Raw genomic sequence first — 16245 nt, forward strand, 5'->3', positions numbered from 1 at the left:
TAGATACTGTGAAGCAAATTAACGCTACCCCAGACAAAACCAGCACATCCATGAATCACCACCCAAAGCACAGGAGGCAATTCCCAATGAGAATAAGGAGAGGGCTTCTGGAGCAGAGGTGCACTCTCAAAGTGACTTTATAAAAGCTTTCTCCTCACTCCAGCCTTCTCCCCCACTCAGCAGCCTCCTTGAGATCTCATGTATCACTGTTTTGTGCACACCACTTTCCATGAGATGAGTTTAATAGCATTATAAAAGTCACATTGTGCACAAATTGGGAACTTCAGCGCCTCGGTAACTGCTCTGATGCATACACACTTGCAAAGTTTTCAAAGCAGAAATGTTGAAGGCACTTCAAGGCACAAAAACATCCTTGGGTAAATTACTTCCTATTAGTATGTCACATATATCTTATATATGACTCTGGTTTCATGAAGTGACAGCCGCGCTTGACAATAAAACTTTGCACTCTTTTTTATTTATATTTTTCGTGATTTTTTTTATTTCTTCCAAGTATATAATGTCTGATGCTAAACCACTTATCTTCCTGCTACCAGTGAGACCAGAGCTGCCTACTTTGCTTACCAATAAGCTAGAGCATTCCCACCCCACACCTCTGCCTGAAATATCAAGCAATTCTAATCACTGCTGGTTAAATCAGACAAGAGAAGGAAGCATGGATAGTTTTTAAAGGTGGGTAGGTTGTGAGTCCTGTGACCCATTTAACATTAAAGGGGGAAAACATGAAAGAAAAGCTGAGTATCTAAAAAGGAGATGTTTCCTTGTCTGAATAAATTCCACCTTAGATCACAGAATATCACCCTTTTTTCAATATCTTGAAGGCATACAGCAAGAACAAAAAGTACCAGACCTTCCCTCTCACCTATAAAAAAGGAAGAAAGAAGCATAGCTTCTACCCATATGAATCCTCCAAATTGTCTGCAGCCCTCCCCCTTTCCAGATAGTGATTCCAGAGTGAGTAATTTGGTTCTCAATTTTTTAATGAAGAATCTGATCTCCTTTTTTTTGTTGTGTTTTATGCTCCTGCATAATGGGACACTGAAATTGAAAAATCAGTTTAAGTTCAGGTTTACAATCTATTTCACTTCCTCATTTCCAATTACAATTTTGGAATATTTTGTTGTTTGCATTTAAGGCATCATATGGAGATATTTAACACTTCATATATAGTAGGTTAAATGACAATTTTAATTGACTGTTAGGAAAGTTTAGAAATACATAAAAACTAGGAAAAGATAACTCAAATTTTTTCTACTTTTCTGCTCCATACACCATTTATGCATAACTTTGAATCACATCTCCTTAACAAATTCTGATCATTTAAATTGCCCTTGTTTATATATATTTCTGTATATATACAGATATGTTTCTGAAATTTTATGGCTGAGAGAAAGATGGGGTAGATATAGCTAAATTACAGAAAATAGAAGGGTACCAAACCTACATATTAATCCTCAACTAAATATACAGTGTACATTTAACTGAGCTACAAACTCTCTGTTTACAACTATGGGATAGATTTCCTAAATAGTCCTCTTTCCAGTTAAATTCCTAAACGTGGTCACATCTGGCCAGAGGAACCTATGGGAGGCAAAGCTCAATAACTAATAGTAAGTTATTTGAAAATTTAGTTGAAAAATCTTACCTTTCAGACCTTCCAAAAAATAAATTAAATTTGAATCTAGGATTGTATGTTACAATCATGTTCACTTGAAAATTTACTTTTTTCTGTAAAACCCTGTAATTTGGTCCACATTTAAAAATTTATATTAGTTAATTCATAATTAGTTAATTAATTAATTAATATTATTCCTAATAAAACCAAAAAAAAAAAAAAAAAAAAAACAAATAATATTCACCACATCAGCACCATCATAAAGGGTAACCACAAGGAGATTTATTTTGGAAAAACATTTTCCATGTTTATGCTGGCTGAAAAATATATTATTTAAATAATGACATTTTTAATATTTAAAAATATGAAAAAAATAAAGATTATTACTGCTCTTTCAAATAAAGTATTTTATTTAGAATTAATGAGTTATGGTGGTTTTAGCTATTACTTTTCCTTTTTTTTTTTTAATTTTTGGAAGCAGACAGCTTTTCAATCCCAGATCTTGACCTGCTGGAGTTTTATTTTTTCAACATTATATGACATCATAAATCACATATAAAGCAAATATCTGAAGCATAAATCTCTCATTAGACACACTAGACAATGTAATTTCCTTCATTTAAGCTTCAAAGATTTAATCATGACTCTTTACCTGAATTTTAGTTCTGATTTAGGTAGTGGCTGTCTAAATAAATCTCCCATAAATTGTAGGTAAATCTTAGCTTGAAGGAGGTAGAAAAATAGGGAAAGAAGACAAGGAAGAGTTAAAGAAAAAAAGGAGGGAGGGAGGGAGGGAGGAAGGAAGTGGCGGAAGGAAGTGGCGGAAGTGGCGGAAGTGGCGGAAGTGGCGGAAGTGGCGGAAGTGGCGGAAGTGGCGGAAGTGGCGGAAGGAAGGAAGGAAGGAAGGAAGGAAGGAAGGAAGGAAGGAAGGAAGGAAGGAAGGAAGGAAGGAAGGAAGGAAGGAAGGAAGGAAGGAAGGAAGGATCTAGTATCTCAGGCAAGGCTGAATCCAGGGAGATTGCAGTGGACTATAAGGCAAAACCGCAAAACCTCATCAGAGAAAGCTTTATTCCCAAAGGGAGTTGCATTGAAAAGGAATAATTGACTACAGAACAGAAAGAACTGATTCATATTCTTTGAAGTCAAATCAAATTCCTCATCCTGAAAACTTCCTTTCACAGATTAAGGGCCAAATTTTCTTCTGCATTCTGTGAAGCACAATAAATTACCATGGTATGAGTGAGACGAAAACTTGTCTACAGGCATTTGATTCTTAGATCAAGAAGCAGAATATTTTTATATGCATTGATTATTCTGCTCACCATTTCACTGTATAAAATCTCTATATGACAATTCCAAATCTTTATTTTTCGGCATATTTATTCTTATATTCTTAAAAAACCTTTTTTGCTCATTCCAATAACACCTCAACAAGTGTGGCCACTAGGGTTAGTTAGGTCCACATCTTTCTTTTCCCATCTCCTGATAAAAAAATTGTTATTTTTTCAATTACTCTTTCATATCAAGGCAGTGTGAGCTGTCTCTAAGACCAGCAGAAGGAATGCAGAAGTGCACTTGACACCCGGAGTAGAAAGTACTATAATTTATACAGTGGTTCTTTCTTCTTTCAGAAAAACTGAGGACAGTTCCTTCTTTCCCAAGTAGCCTGCACTAATAGTCTCAGGGTGTTTATCTATCCCAGGTTTGCCTTTCCATAATTTATAAAGTGAGGCTCAAGACTCTGAGCTTGATGCATGAAAGGAAATTAAGAAGGAGAGGACATAACTGTTTTCCTTCTGGGATCAAAGGAATAGATAGGATGGTGGTGATAACCTTTCATTGGGAGCTTACATATAGAGGGGAACTATCAAAAAGCAGTTGGTTACCTATTCTTGAAACATGGAAAATTCCTACCTACTTTTAAACTTTGCAGAATTTCGTGCACTGACATCAAGTGAGCCTTCAGTGGTGCGGGACCTCTTCGTGGAGAGCTCTCCGTAAAAGCCCCTCAGAATCTGAGCCAACACATCACAAGGAAAGAAAGGGGAGACAGCTGTCTGGAGTAAAGCCAGACCAACATTACCAAGCTCTGGTCTTTGGGAAATTCAGTCCTTTTCCTACTGTTTGTGTGGCCTTTGATGATACAGGTTCACCTTTGCAAAAGACATTTTGCGGCAGACAGTTCAGATCGCTGTCCTTTAAATCCAGACATTACAACCAGCTGGAAGTCTGCAATGACCTCTTCCATGGCAGAGCAGAATAAATCAGTGACAGTGCTAGAATCATTGCAAGAACAAAAGAGGTCCCTCCCTCCTGGAGCCTGTATTTTAACCTCCTTAGATGAGATTCTTGTTACCTCACATGGTCCTCTGAAAGTTAGACATCTAAGTCTAAGCTAGCCATTTATGATTCCTTAAGAGTCAACAGAAAGAAACACAAACCTCCAAAAGGGCAGTTCACCTTGTCCTAAAATAGTCTTTGGGAATGAGTCAGCAGTACTGCCCTCTGCATTACCCATATTTGTCCTTTGACTGTAACGGATGGTGAGGGCAGTCCACACCTGTAACCTTCAGACACTGAATTTATATGTGAGGACTTCCACTTTATGGAATTCCAGATTTCATTCCTGCAGAGTCAAGCACATGGAACAATGAAGTCCATGTATTCAAGATTTGCCTCTTATAACTACTTGGATAGGTAACATAATCGCAGTATGAGCTGAGGACTGATTTGTATGGAGAAAAGACTTATGTTGGTCACCTTAGTTATTGTGAAAAAAATTTACCATAAACACGAAGCCATAATATCAGTCTCACTTTTATGTCCACACACACACACACATACACACACACACACACACACAAAAAGAAAAGAAAACAAGGTAAATTTGGTCTCAATTTACGTAGATGGATAATAAGACTTTCAATTATTGTTGCATTATTTGTTAGTAGGTGGATGAAAGATTAGGTGACAATATGCAAAATATATTTTCTGCATATTATAATATTTAGTAATGTCATTCGATTTTTTATATGTTTCATTAAATTGTTTTGTGGCTTTATTATCTACCCAGATGCACAGCTCAGAAATACAATTATTCAGATTTAGAAGCAATAAAATTTGGCATGCATTTACTTGTATTCAGAATTCCTGCACGGTAAGAGAAATTACTGCATTCTCCCCACATAGCTCGGTTCTCATGCCTTCACTGAACCATTCATTAGAAGGAGCACATTATAGAAAATACACCATTTATGTTAAGAAACCCTCTGATAACAGATGTATTTGTACAAAGCAAATATTTCAATATATCATAGCCTTTTGATCATGACTATAATAGAAGCAAACCTATACACATTTTCTGTAATGCATATCTCTGTTATATGATTATGGGGGGGGGGGGTGAAATGAGTGTTATAGATTATATGTTGTAAGAAAAGGCACCTGCAGACAGAGCTTGACAGTCCTTTGGAAACATTATTGAATACAATACAAATTGTTCCATTTTATAATAAATGTTTTGAGGTTGCATTAAAAGGCATGTCTCCTAGCTGAAGCACGGGGAGCTTTCCTATAGACAAGTCATTCCAGCTTTGTTTTGCCTTTGCTATGTTTCATAAATCAAGCACTCAAATATACGACACAATGTCCTGAAGTCATCCCCTGTCCCCTGTAGTTGCGACTGAGTCTGTTCCTGATGGATAGTGGGGTGGGGAGTAAGTCAGCGGTCGTGTCCTAGCAGGAGAGCTCTCAGCAGTGGTGTCTGCTGTGCTCTGTGAGGCTGCACACAGCACCTTGGGGCCCTGCTTGGACCTCAAGCGATGATCCTGGGCAGAAGCATCCCAGATGCTTTAGTGTGTGTTTTTTGTAAAAGCATCCCAGATGCACACTGCAGTACAGACTTGCTGGGCTGAAATGGGCTGTGACTGCTTATCAATACACAAGTAAATGCAGTAAGGGGAAGATGATACTGCTCGGTGTTCCTTCCAACAGGATCTGTAATTCCACCACTGACTAAGTGCTTTCTTTCATCAGTGTGTTGCTTCTCAGAACACCTCCACAAGAAGAGCATCCCCTGGCAGACGAGCACTAATGAATATCCATTTGCTGCCCAGGAGTAAACGGAAGGATGTTCAACATTCTGACAGTCCCTGACCAGCAGCTTCCTACTGGATCAGGCCACACTGCCTGGTCTTTGCTCATTCTCAGTGTCAGCTCCTTCCCACACTGAGGCAATAGTTTGCACTTTAAGGAGTCCCCCACAAGGCACCTGTCATGTGCTACACTGGGGAGCTGCAGGTCTTCAGTCCTTCCTTGATGCTATCAGGGCTGTACCATACCTGGTGTTCCTGCAGATGGATACCTTGAGGTTTCATGTCTCTCACTGGACTCAAGCTGTCTCCCATTCCTGCCCACCCATCGCACAGGCAAATTTATCTTGTAAGTCTGTGTAAGAGAGACAACAAGGATAATCTGAGCAGCTGTGATTTAAGATTTGGATAACTGAGGCACAACATGGGTATCTCCAAGGGGTAATCCCTAAATGATGAGGGAGGTCTGTGGAGTATTGCAAACTGACTGTGACTTTTTTCTGTTGTTTCTTTCTAAAGGCAGAAAGGCCTCAAAGCAGCAATACTGGTCTGGATAGCTCTGCTTTGTAAAAGCCACAGATCTCATCCTCTTCTTTTTCTGCTGCAATTATTAAAACGTAGAATAGCATTTTTTTTTTAAATTATTAACTTCTGCTTCAACATTTCTGATTAGGGTGTAAGATCTTTATTACACGAATGAAATCAGCATAATCTTTTTTGCCTAAATTTACACGCATAATACAGAGAGCTTTAGTTCCCATTTCTGAGAGGTATAGAATTTTATTCTTTTATCCTAACAGATAGAATTTCAGGCAATTATGTTGTTTATATTTTAGAGACCAAACTATTTTTTTATGTGAATTTCGAATAACTCTATTGACTTCAACAGAGTTACAGTGGATTTACATTGCTATAAATGGTAGTACACGTTGGTCCTTAAATGACTATGGGGAGTTTGGATTACCCAATGGATTTGGCAAACCACACTCAATAATTTTGCTAAAAATGTCTTTATTCCTGGGGCCATTTAATATTTATGCACTTGTTTCAAGCTTGTTTCTAAAGAGTACAATGATTTATTATGAACCAACACTTGCACAATAAGCTATAATAAAACAGCTATTTAGGTTTGCTTATGTTTACCACAAAATCAGTTCAAGGCATCTGAGAATTTTCCTTGGTTAAAATAAAGTATGTCCAATACAATGAAGAAATCTTATTTGATATAACTCATAAGCTTGTAGGACAGACAGCAAAGTGCCCTGGTTTGACAGATGCCAGTGGATATTCATTGCCTACCACATTTTCCCCTCTTAGAGCTTCCCTGTTCCTATTTTCCCTCCAAATACATTATCTTTTGAAATTTGGGATAAGTCTTACCAAGAATGGAGAAGCAGCAATCTCTTTCTGTGTTTCTTGGCAAACAGCTGAGTTATTTTATTTGAGGGGTAATGTTCTGGGAGTTTCTAAATTGTAAAACAAACAGATGGCTGTCATTTATGTATGGTTTTCGATTTGTACATTATAATCTTTCCATTATTATTTTGAATAAGTACCTGAATAGCCTTCAGCTTCTTCAAATGGTGAATCACCTCTTTCAATATCTCTGCAGTTTACTTGGACAGGTATGTTGTCTCAAGGGAGAAGAAGTCTTGCTCTTCATGCATGATTTGACCTTACACTGAGGTCATTGAACATTCCCTCACTTACACTGGATAACTGAGTAAGGGCTAAATGAGACCCTTGACAGGGCCAGAGCCAGTTAACAGAAAGGTTTAGAAATTATATTTTAATTTTTTTTAGTTTAATTTATTTTAATTTAATTTACCTTATTTTAAAGATTCAGAATCCAAATTTTGCAGATCAGAAAAATTTCATATTGATGACAGACATTCATACCAAAGGCAAAAATCTCAGATCCCAGATTTTGCATCTCTTTCCCTTCTGCCAAATAGTGATTTTTAGTAAATAGAGATGACTTTGATTTAACTTTTCACTATGTTCTATCCACCCTATTTTGTTGCCCATCAAGCAAGAAACATTAGTCATCATTCTGTCAACAACAGAAAAAAAATGGCTAAAATAGGGGTCTGATATATATCAGCTGCTGTTCTTTTTATTGCAAGTCAAGAGAATACAATTTCCACAAATTTGCTTAGACTTGTAAAGTCTCATGCTCAGAGATACAGCTAGGGTTTTCAAAGCCACATCAAAGCACAAGCCCTGTCACTGCCACAAGAGGAGAAACATTGCTCCACTCATCAGCACCTGCATTATGCATACCCACTTCCTTCCCTTTGATGACATCAACGAGATCAAAATGGGTTCGGCTCTCAGAAAGTAGTGTTGTGGCTCAGTCATAGGTGCTTGGGCCAGAGACAATTTGTGGGGAGAAACTCTCCACCTTCAGGCTATGCAGTAAGGTCACCAACAAGCAGTTAAAAGCAATTTATTGCATCATCCTCTCTTCCAAGTTTTCTGCTTTCCATGATGTCACACTAGCAAAAGATTTTTCATTTAGCAGAAATGCTTACTGTGTGGCAATTGTCACATCCTTGGAAACAAACAAAAAAATGGAAAACCTAGAGGACTGGAACCATTTTGGAAATCTGTAAGAGAGAGAGAAAAGTTCTCACGACATACGTGAATTTTTGTCCATTGCAACTTTCAGGAAATAGAGCTTCTTGTTAAAAAGGAGGCTAAAATAAAATCTGCTGTAGTCTTACTGCCACGAGACTGCTCAGGTGAGTAAAAGGAAGTATCTCCCACTTATAGGTGTTTTCAAACTGAACAAAAATGAAATGTGTCCTGTCATCCTTAAACAGAAAAATAGGATGAAAAATGGGGAAAAGAAAGGTCAGGTTTCATGCAAAATATTTCCTGTCTAATAAGATAGAACTTGGACACATGCTTCTACAAATGCCATAGATCTCTGCACATTCAGGAGGCATCACTTCCACACTATGATGTTTCTGTTGGTTTTAACTCCTGACCCAGGTCCCTGCAAACCAGCCACACCATGGACAGCAGAGAGCTGAGCTAGTTGTGATGGCTCTATCATGGGACACTAGAACTTCAAAAAGGATGGATTTGTGCAGCCTCAAACGATTTGAGCATGAAAACAAATACATTATTTACTTTGATGTGTTTAAGTCAATTGCTTAAGTCATCGCTAGTCACTCTGCAGCAAAAGAAAGGGAAATTGTGCAGTTGAGCAATACAGAAAACTGACCACCAGGCTGACTATCCAAACAAGTGACAGTCAGAGAACCCACCTGGATGTTAATGTGATCAAGTCTCTGTAGAGAACTGGAGACAGAACATATGCATTTACAAGCCCCCAGCCATAAGTTGCTCTAAGTGCTAAAGGCAGCGTGTACTTATTTAATGAGTTATTTTCCATTTTGGCCATAAACCATTGTAATCATCTCATGACTTCCTATTGTCATGCTAGAAATAATTTTTTTTTGCTTTGGATATGATTTGTGAGATAAAACTAAACTCTGCAGACAGCTGAAACTTCAGTCCCTCTCTCTGGAACATCTGCTGAAGTGTGAAGGAACACAGTGCAGAGGTTTCCTCTGAGCTTATTCTTTGATTTAGCACAAACAAATGCCTTAAAAAAATCATACTGTATTTGCTAAACAACTACTCTGAAAGAGAAGCTGCACATCTTGGGAGCTAAAATATAAAATCCCAGTTCTGGTGAGACACCACCAGGGTGACCAAGCTGTCTATGCTGTCTGGTGACAAGCATGCAGGATGAAAGTGATTTGTTCAGACCATTTCCATTCTTCCCACTTCATGGCTGGGAACCCACTAGGGCCAGTTAAGAATTGAAAAGCCTAAGAAAAAGTTAAAACATCTATTAAAAAACAACAAAAACAACAAAAGGCTGGACAAATACAAATTGACATTTAAGAGGTTGTCAAGACTTGCTACACATGCCACAAATATAAGTCCAGTCCAAGTAAAAAAACTTCAATGTCACTAACTCAGAGAGAAAAAAATAAAAGGCTCTCTGGAGCAAAGCTGACATAGGTCTGATTATGCTGACAGAGGAAAATAAAGAACTTGTTCTAGAATATTATTTTAACTTCCCTGAGAGCTTACTAGGAGACATTATGGCTAAACAGGTAATCAGACATGCCAAATCTATTTTGCTAAATATAGTACACCTGTGATCAGAAAGTCTGATAGTGGGCTACAGTTTTGTAATTTACTGATGAGAATTAGATATATTAAGCAGTAAAGAGGCCCCAAGCATCCATCCTGTGGTTTAATGAAGTTGTCTCCTTAGAACTATCAAATCATATAATTGTTTATATTGAAAGAAACACTTTAAAGAACACGGAGTCCAATCATCAACCCAGTACTGCCATGTCCACCACAAAACCGTGTCCCTGAGAGTCCCATCTACATGCCTTTTAAATGGCTACAGGCATAATGACTCAATCACATCCCTGGGCAGCCTGTTCCAAATCTCGATTACCCTTCCCATAAAGAAATTTTTCCTAATATCCAATCTGAACCTCCCTTCACACAACTTGAAGCCATTTCCTCTTGTACTGTTGCTGTGACTTGGTAGAAGAGAATAAACCCTTATTTTCAGATATTTTCACAGAGCAATAAAGTCTCCTTTTCTCCAAACAAAACAAGCCTAGTCCTTTCAGCTGCTCCACATCAGACTTATGCTCCAGATCCTTCCCCTCCACTGCCTTTGCTGGACACTCTCTAGCACCTCAAAATCTTTATTTTTGTGAGAAGCCAGCCTCTTAAGCAGGACAGTCTATCCTCCAGAAGTCCAAGGTGTCCATGTTGTGCTTACTTCTCTAAGAATCAAAAGCTCTATTTTTCCATGATTACTATGCCCGGGGCAGGCTCTGACCATCACAGCCCTCACCAGCTGTGGCTCTCTGACCAACTCAGTGGCTTTCTATGATGTGTGGCTACATCAGTGGAAAAGGGAAGGGATGTATATATCACTCATCTGGACTTCTGTAAAGACTCTGACATGGTGACCCTCAACATCCTTCTCTCCAAACTGAGATGGATTCAGCAAGTGAACTGCTAAATGGATAAAGAATTGGTTTCATGTTTATCCCATTGCACCAAGATGAGCTCAAAGCTTTGGCCCAGTCCCAAAGATTTGACATCACAGGTGTAAGTGAAGCCCACGGACACTGGAGTGCCCTTTTGAGGGGTCACAGGGGGGATAGGCAGGGCAGGAGAGCTCGAGGGGTGGAATGGAAGGGCTGGAATGTGTGGAACCCACAGCTGGCAGTGACACAGCTGAGAGCTCTGGGTACAAGGCCAGGGACAAACAGATAATGCAAATGCCATCGTGAAAGTCGGATACAGACCAGCCACAACGAAGTCCGTGGGATCCTTGGGAGATTGAACAGGACCAGGTGCAAGGTGTCCCTCTGCTCTGCTCTGCTCTGCTCTGCTCTGCTCTGCTCTGCTCTGGTGAGACCCCACCTGGAGTACTGCCTCTAGCTCTGAGCAAGCTGGGCTGCCGGCCAGGGTCCCTGCTCATGGCAGGGGAGTTGGAACTGAGGGGGTTTTAAGGCCCCTTCCAACCCTGTCCATTTTTTTACCTCATTTTAAAGATCACATTATTACCAACCTGCCTTTGCCTTCCCCTTGATCCTTACCAATAAATCATCAACTATCATTAACAACAACCAAAACACTCCCTAACATACATGGCTACCCCACCACCTCTCCTTCCTTGCCTTCTGATGAGGTTAAACCATCTGCTTCAGCACACCAGTGGTTCAAGAAGCCAAAACCATGTTTCTTCCTGTTCATTCCCTCATTATTCCCTGCAGCTGGAAGGACAGAGGAGGGCACTGCTTGTGCCCCTGAGCCCTCAGCCACTCCTCCCAAGGTCCTGAAGTCTCTCTTGCTGGCTGTTGGACTTCTTGCTGTAACTGCATGAGTGCCCACCTGGGAAATCAATACTGAATAATGATCCCAGGGCCCCACCAGAGAGAGAAGGTCCTTCCCTCCAGGTTGGCAACCAAGGGCAGCAGCAGCATTGCCTGAGGAATGGGGCTGGTCTGCAATCACAGACACACCTGCTGTGCTAGGCGGGAATTCATCCCCCTTGCCCTCTGTCCCTTCAGCCCATGTGTTCAATCAGGTGGGGAGAGGACGGGGGCCTGTGCCCTGTCTGTCTGTCTGTCTGTCTGCCTGCCTGTCAGGCCTGTCTCAGGGAAGTCAGGGTGCAATGCCAACCTGTCTCACATTCCCTAACACACCTCAAACTACTCCTGAGAGGTGTTGTCACCAGACAGAGGAGCCCCTGTGCCGGGTGTCAGGGCAGGGCCCATCCCTCCACGGGTGTCAGGGCAGGGCCCACCCCTCCTGCCCACCCCTCCACGGGTGTCAGAGCAGGGCCCACCGATCCATGGGTGTCAGAGCAGGGCCCATCCCTCCTGCCCACCCCTCCACGGGTGTCAGAGCAGGGCCCACCGATCCATGGGCGTCAGAGCAGGGCCCATCCCTCCTGCCCACCCCTCCACGGGTGTCAGGGCAGGGCCCACCCCTCCTGCCCACCCCTCCACGGGTGTCAGGGCAGGGCCCATCCCTCCTGCCCACCGCTCCACGGGTGTCAGAGCAGGGCCCACCCCTCCTGCCCACCCCTCCACGGGTGTCAGAGCAGGGCCCACCCCGCCGCTGGGTGCTCCGGCCCACAGCCCTGCCCCAGTCACAGTGGGTGTGGAGCTCCCGGAGGCCCTGCCTTTCTGCCCTCCAGACACCATTGCTCCCTGGCAGAGCTGGCTTCAGAAGGCTTCAGTGCCCTTCTTGCCTGCATTTTGGCAGGAGCTGCCGGCCAAACTGCCAGGCTGTGCCCTGATGGCTGTGTCCTGCCCTGTTTTCCCACCTTGCTGGTGTCACTCCTGGCTGCCAGCGCTCCCTAAGGCCTTATTTCATAGGTTCAGAGGCTTGGCCACCATTGCCACTGGTCCCACCTGGCTTCTGTCATCCAAATCCTCCTTCCAGCAGCTCTCCCATCCCCTCCTGTGTGGTGTTGTGAGGTTCTCAGGATGAGGTGAGAGATGAGAATCTGACTCCATGTTGTGAGAAGGCTGGTTTATTATTTTATGATATTATATTATATGAAAGGAAATGCTATACTAAAGGAAGAGAAAGGAGACATCAGAAGCCTAGACAAGAATGATAATGAAAGCTAGTGACTGACTGCCCAGAGTCCAACACAGCTGGCTGTGATTGGCCATTAATTAAAACCAATTCACTTGTTTGGATAAACAATCTCCAAACCACATACCAGAGGAGCAAAACATGGAGAAGCTGAGGCTTCTCATCTTCCCAGGAGAAGAAATCCTGGTGAAGGGATTTTTCAGAAAATATCACAGTGACACTCCTGAGCTTCCCTGAGGTCAGGAAACTCTGCTGTGCACTGCACCAGAGTGTTCTGCTGCCAGTCCTGCCAGGGCCAGAGCTTCACCTCAGCAACCTCAGGAAGACCGAGCAGAAGACGTGCTGACAGAGGGGACAGAGGCAAAATAAAAGGGGCATTTTTTGCCAAAGAAACCATCACACAAGCACCAAATAGAAAAGCAAGAAAACCCAAAAAGATAGCTGTCCCAGGAAAGCTGGATCTGCTACTTCAGAGCAGCAATGATATATTTTAAAGGAGTCCGTCCCAGCAAAAATAGCGTGAGTGAACAGATTCTAAGTACCGATGAAAGTCCGAATACCGCTGATACCTCAGGAGAAACTCAGTAATTTAAGAAACTAGGAAAGTCTAATTTAATTTAAAATTGTTAATTAGGTAAATATGTTGGTTACAGATATTTGTGATAGGATGTCATTTGCCTACATTTTATAAAGTTGGTTTTGTTTGGGTTTTTCTTTTCCTTTTGCCTAGGACAGTGAACAAATGTTGGGAATTGCACCTTTCAATGGAAAACACAGGCATTGCTATAAACCGCATTAGACACTTAAAATCAGGATAAAAATCTCAGTGACAAAAACAAGATCCACTTCTGTCTGATGGAGAAAAACAGACACCTTCATAGGATGCTCTTCCACACCTCAAGCCAGGAATCCAAACTGGGAAAAGTTTTTTCCCTCTTTCTCTCTCTCTCTCTCTGTGTCTTTGTCCCACTGTGGGCTGTACAGGGAACACAGATGGGAAGTCAGGCTTAAGTGTCTTACTGTGTGACATTTAGAATCAAGGGCACTGATTCCTGTCCCCAGCCTCAAGGATGATGCTTGACTAACAGTATCCCTAGGAGACAGCTGTTTTCCATGACCTTTTCAGCGACCTTAGGCCAGGCCTTCAATAAGAAAGCTTTTTATCACTTCACCAAGGACTCCTACAAGCTACGGGAATCTGCTCTATCACCCTTTTGCAACACTGGATCGATTTCCCTGAGAGTCTCTACTACAGCTACTTTCAAGGTCCCAAGTTAATTTTTGTGGTATTTTTATTTCCACACCCCTTTGAGTCCTCCTTTGCAGCAAACCAAAACCCAGGGAACAAACCCAGGGACAGGACATCTGCATTTCCCTTGGGCTTCATCTGTTCCCTCATGCATGGGGCTATTGGCTACAACTCTGTGCATATAAGATCAGGTTGCTTTGCATAGTGTCTAGCTCAGCATTAACACTCAGGTCTGCAGCTTTTTCCATGTCCTCCGAAATGCTAACATCAGGGCACTCTCGAAAGGCAACTGGGTTGCTGCTGGGGCTGGAAGTAATGCCTGGGCTTCTGCATCCCATTTTGAATCAGGCCCATGGTAGATAGCAAACAAGCATTGCTACCATCTGATGGTTGCTTGGGGAAGTGAGTTTAGATGCTGCAAATGCTCGTCTCGGATAAAAAACACCACTCCCCGTTGCATCAAGGAGCAGTGTGCTGGCAGCTTCCTGGCTTGCTACAGGAAAGATTCACAGACTTATGTTTTATTTCTAGCTCCTCTCACATGACTCTGAGGAAAACAGGCAGCGTAGACGAGTAGAACTGAAGACTGAAGTCATTTATATAATTAAATACTCATGTGAAGGATAGAGGTGTATTTTTAACTTAGTCAGATATTTTGCTCCCAGGGAGTTTAAAAAACCATTATATTAAAAACTTGTTTTATTAGCAAAGGCAAACGTTCATTATTGGCATAATGCATATTAATTGGGGGGGGGGGGGGCGCGGGAGGAGGAAAAGCCCTAAAAGAGTCTTTTTGTTTCTTTTAAAAACTTTTAAAAAAAAATTTACTCCCTTTTCAATGTATGGATAGATCAAGGGATTCCTTTACAGTTCTCCATTGTTTTGGTGGCATATCCTGTATACTGGGAAATTGAGGCACTAAGATATTAAAGTTTAAAATCACAGATTTTCCATGAAAATGGCCAGTACCTGACCTTAGAGTGTGGTTCACTTTACACTCCCTTTTGCATGTTCAAAATCCAGCTGTAGTGAATTCATTTGTCTCTGAAGACTCAGCCTTTTCTTCAATTAGGATAATTGCCCTTTCTTGCATATATTGTGTGGCCACAATGGTTTCTGCCAACATCACAGCATCCATCCTCAGATCCTTCTTGCCTTTTTGTCCCACACCCTATTAATTTTTAATTAAATGAATCAACTGTCCAGTCCATTTTTATTTTCCCTCCTTTCCTTCTCAACAGTACCTAATTCCAATTTATTTCTCACTCCTTCTTTTCTGTTTTTCCTGCCATATAAATTTCTTAATCTGAGCTGTTTCCAACATTCTCAAGCCAGGTTTCTCTTTCTCATGTGTGCAGCAAGCAATTTCCTCATCTTCTCCAAACAAGACTCACTGGAGGAGAGGAGAAAGGATGTATACCAGGAAAGCACAGGAGAGTCATTGCATTCAGGTATTGAAATGCTGAGCTTCACAGCCCACCACCCAAACCACAGTTGGAACTGAAATTGAATTTAACAGCTGAAATTTAAGATGTCTCAAAGAACTCAGGGATTGTCAATTTTAGAGGCCTGTACATTGCATGAATCCTGGTCACAGGAAGAGACCCACTGAGATCTTGAATCCTTACTACAGCTTATCAGAGCTTTAGAGATTAATTAACAAAATAGTACCAGAAATCTCTAGATAGGATAAGCAAAATATTTTTCTCTAGTCTTGTAATCTGAAAAAGAAATAAAAGGCTGGTTATTTTGGACTTTTTGAGTGTTGGATTGGCTTAATTTTTTTTTGTGTCTTGTTTTTGTTCGGGGTTTTTAGGGGAGGTGATGGGAACACGTGTTTGCTGGTTGGTTTTCATTGTTGTTTGTTTTTCTTGGTTGGTTTTTTTGTTTGGTTTTGGTTTTGTTTGTTTGTTTGTTTGTTTTGGGGGTTTGTCTTGTTTTTGGGTTTTTTTCGTTCTTCGTAAGAATACAAGCAAGTACCCAAGATGTCAGAGCTGTAAGGAACTGAATTTAGGGCCAAGTAATGGGTAGTGTCATCAACCTTAGGAAGAAACAGGAAAACCAGAGCTGCTTATCAGAGAGAAAATGGCCTATTTTAT

The sequence above is a fragment of the Fringilla coelebs genome, assembly GCF_963513975.1.
Source record: "Fringilla coelebs genome assembly, chromosome: Z".
NCBI classification, from domain to species: Eukaryota; Metazoa; Chordata; class Aves; order Passeriformes; family Fringillidae; genus Fringilla; species Fringilla coelebs.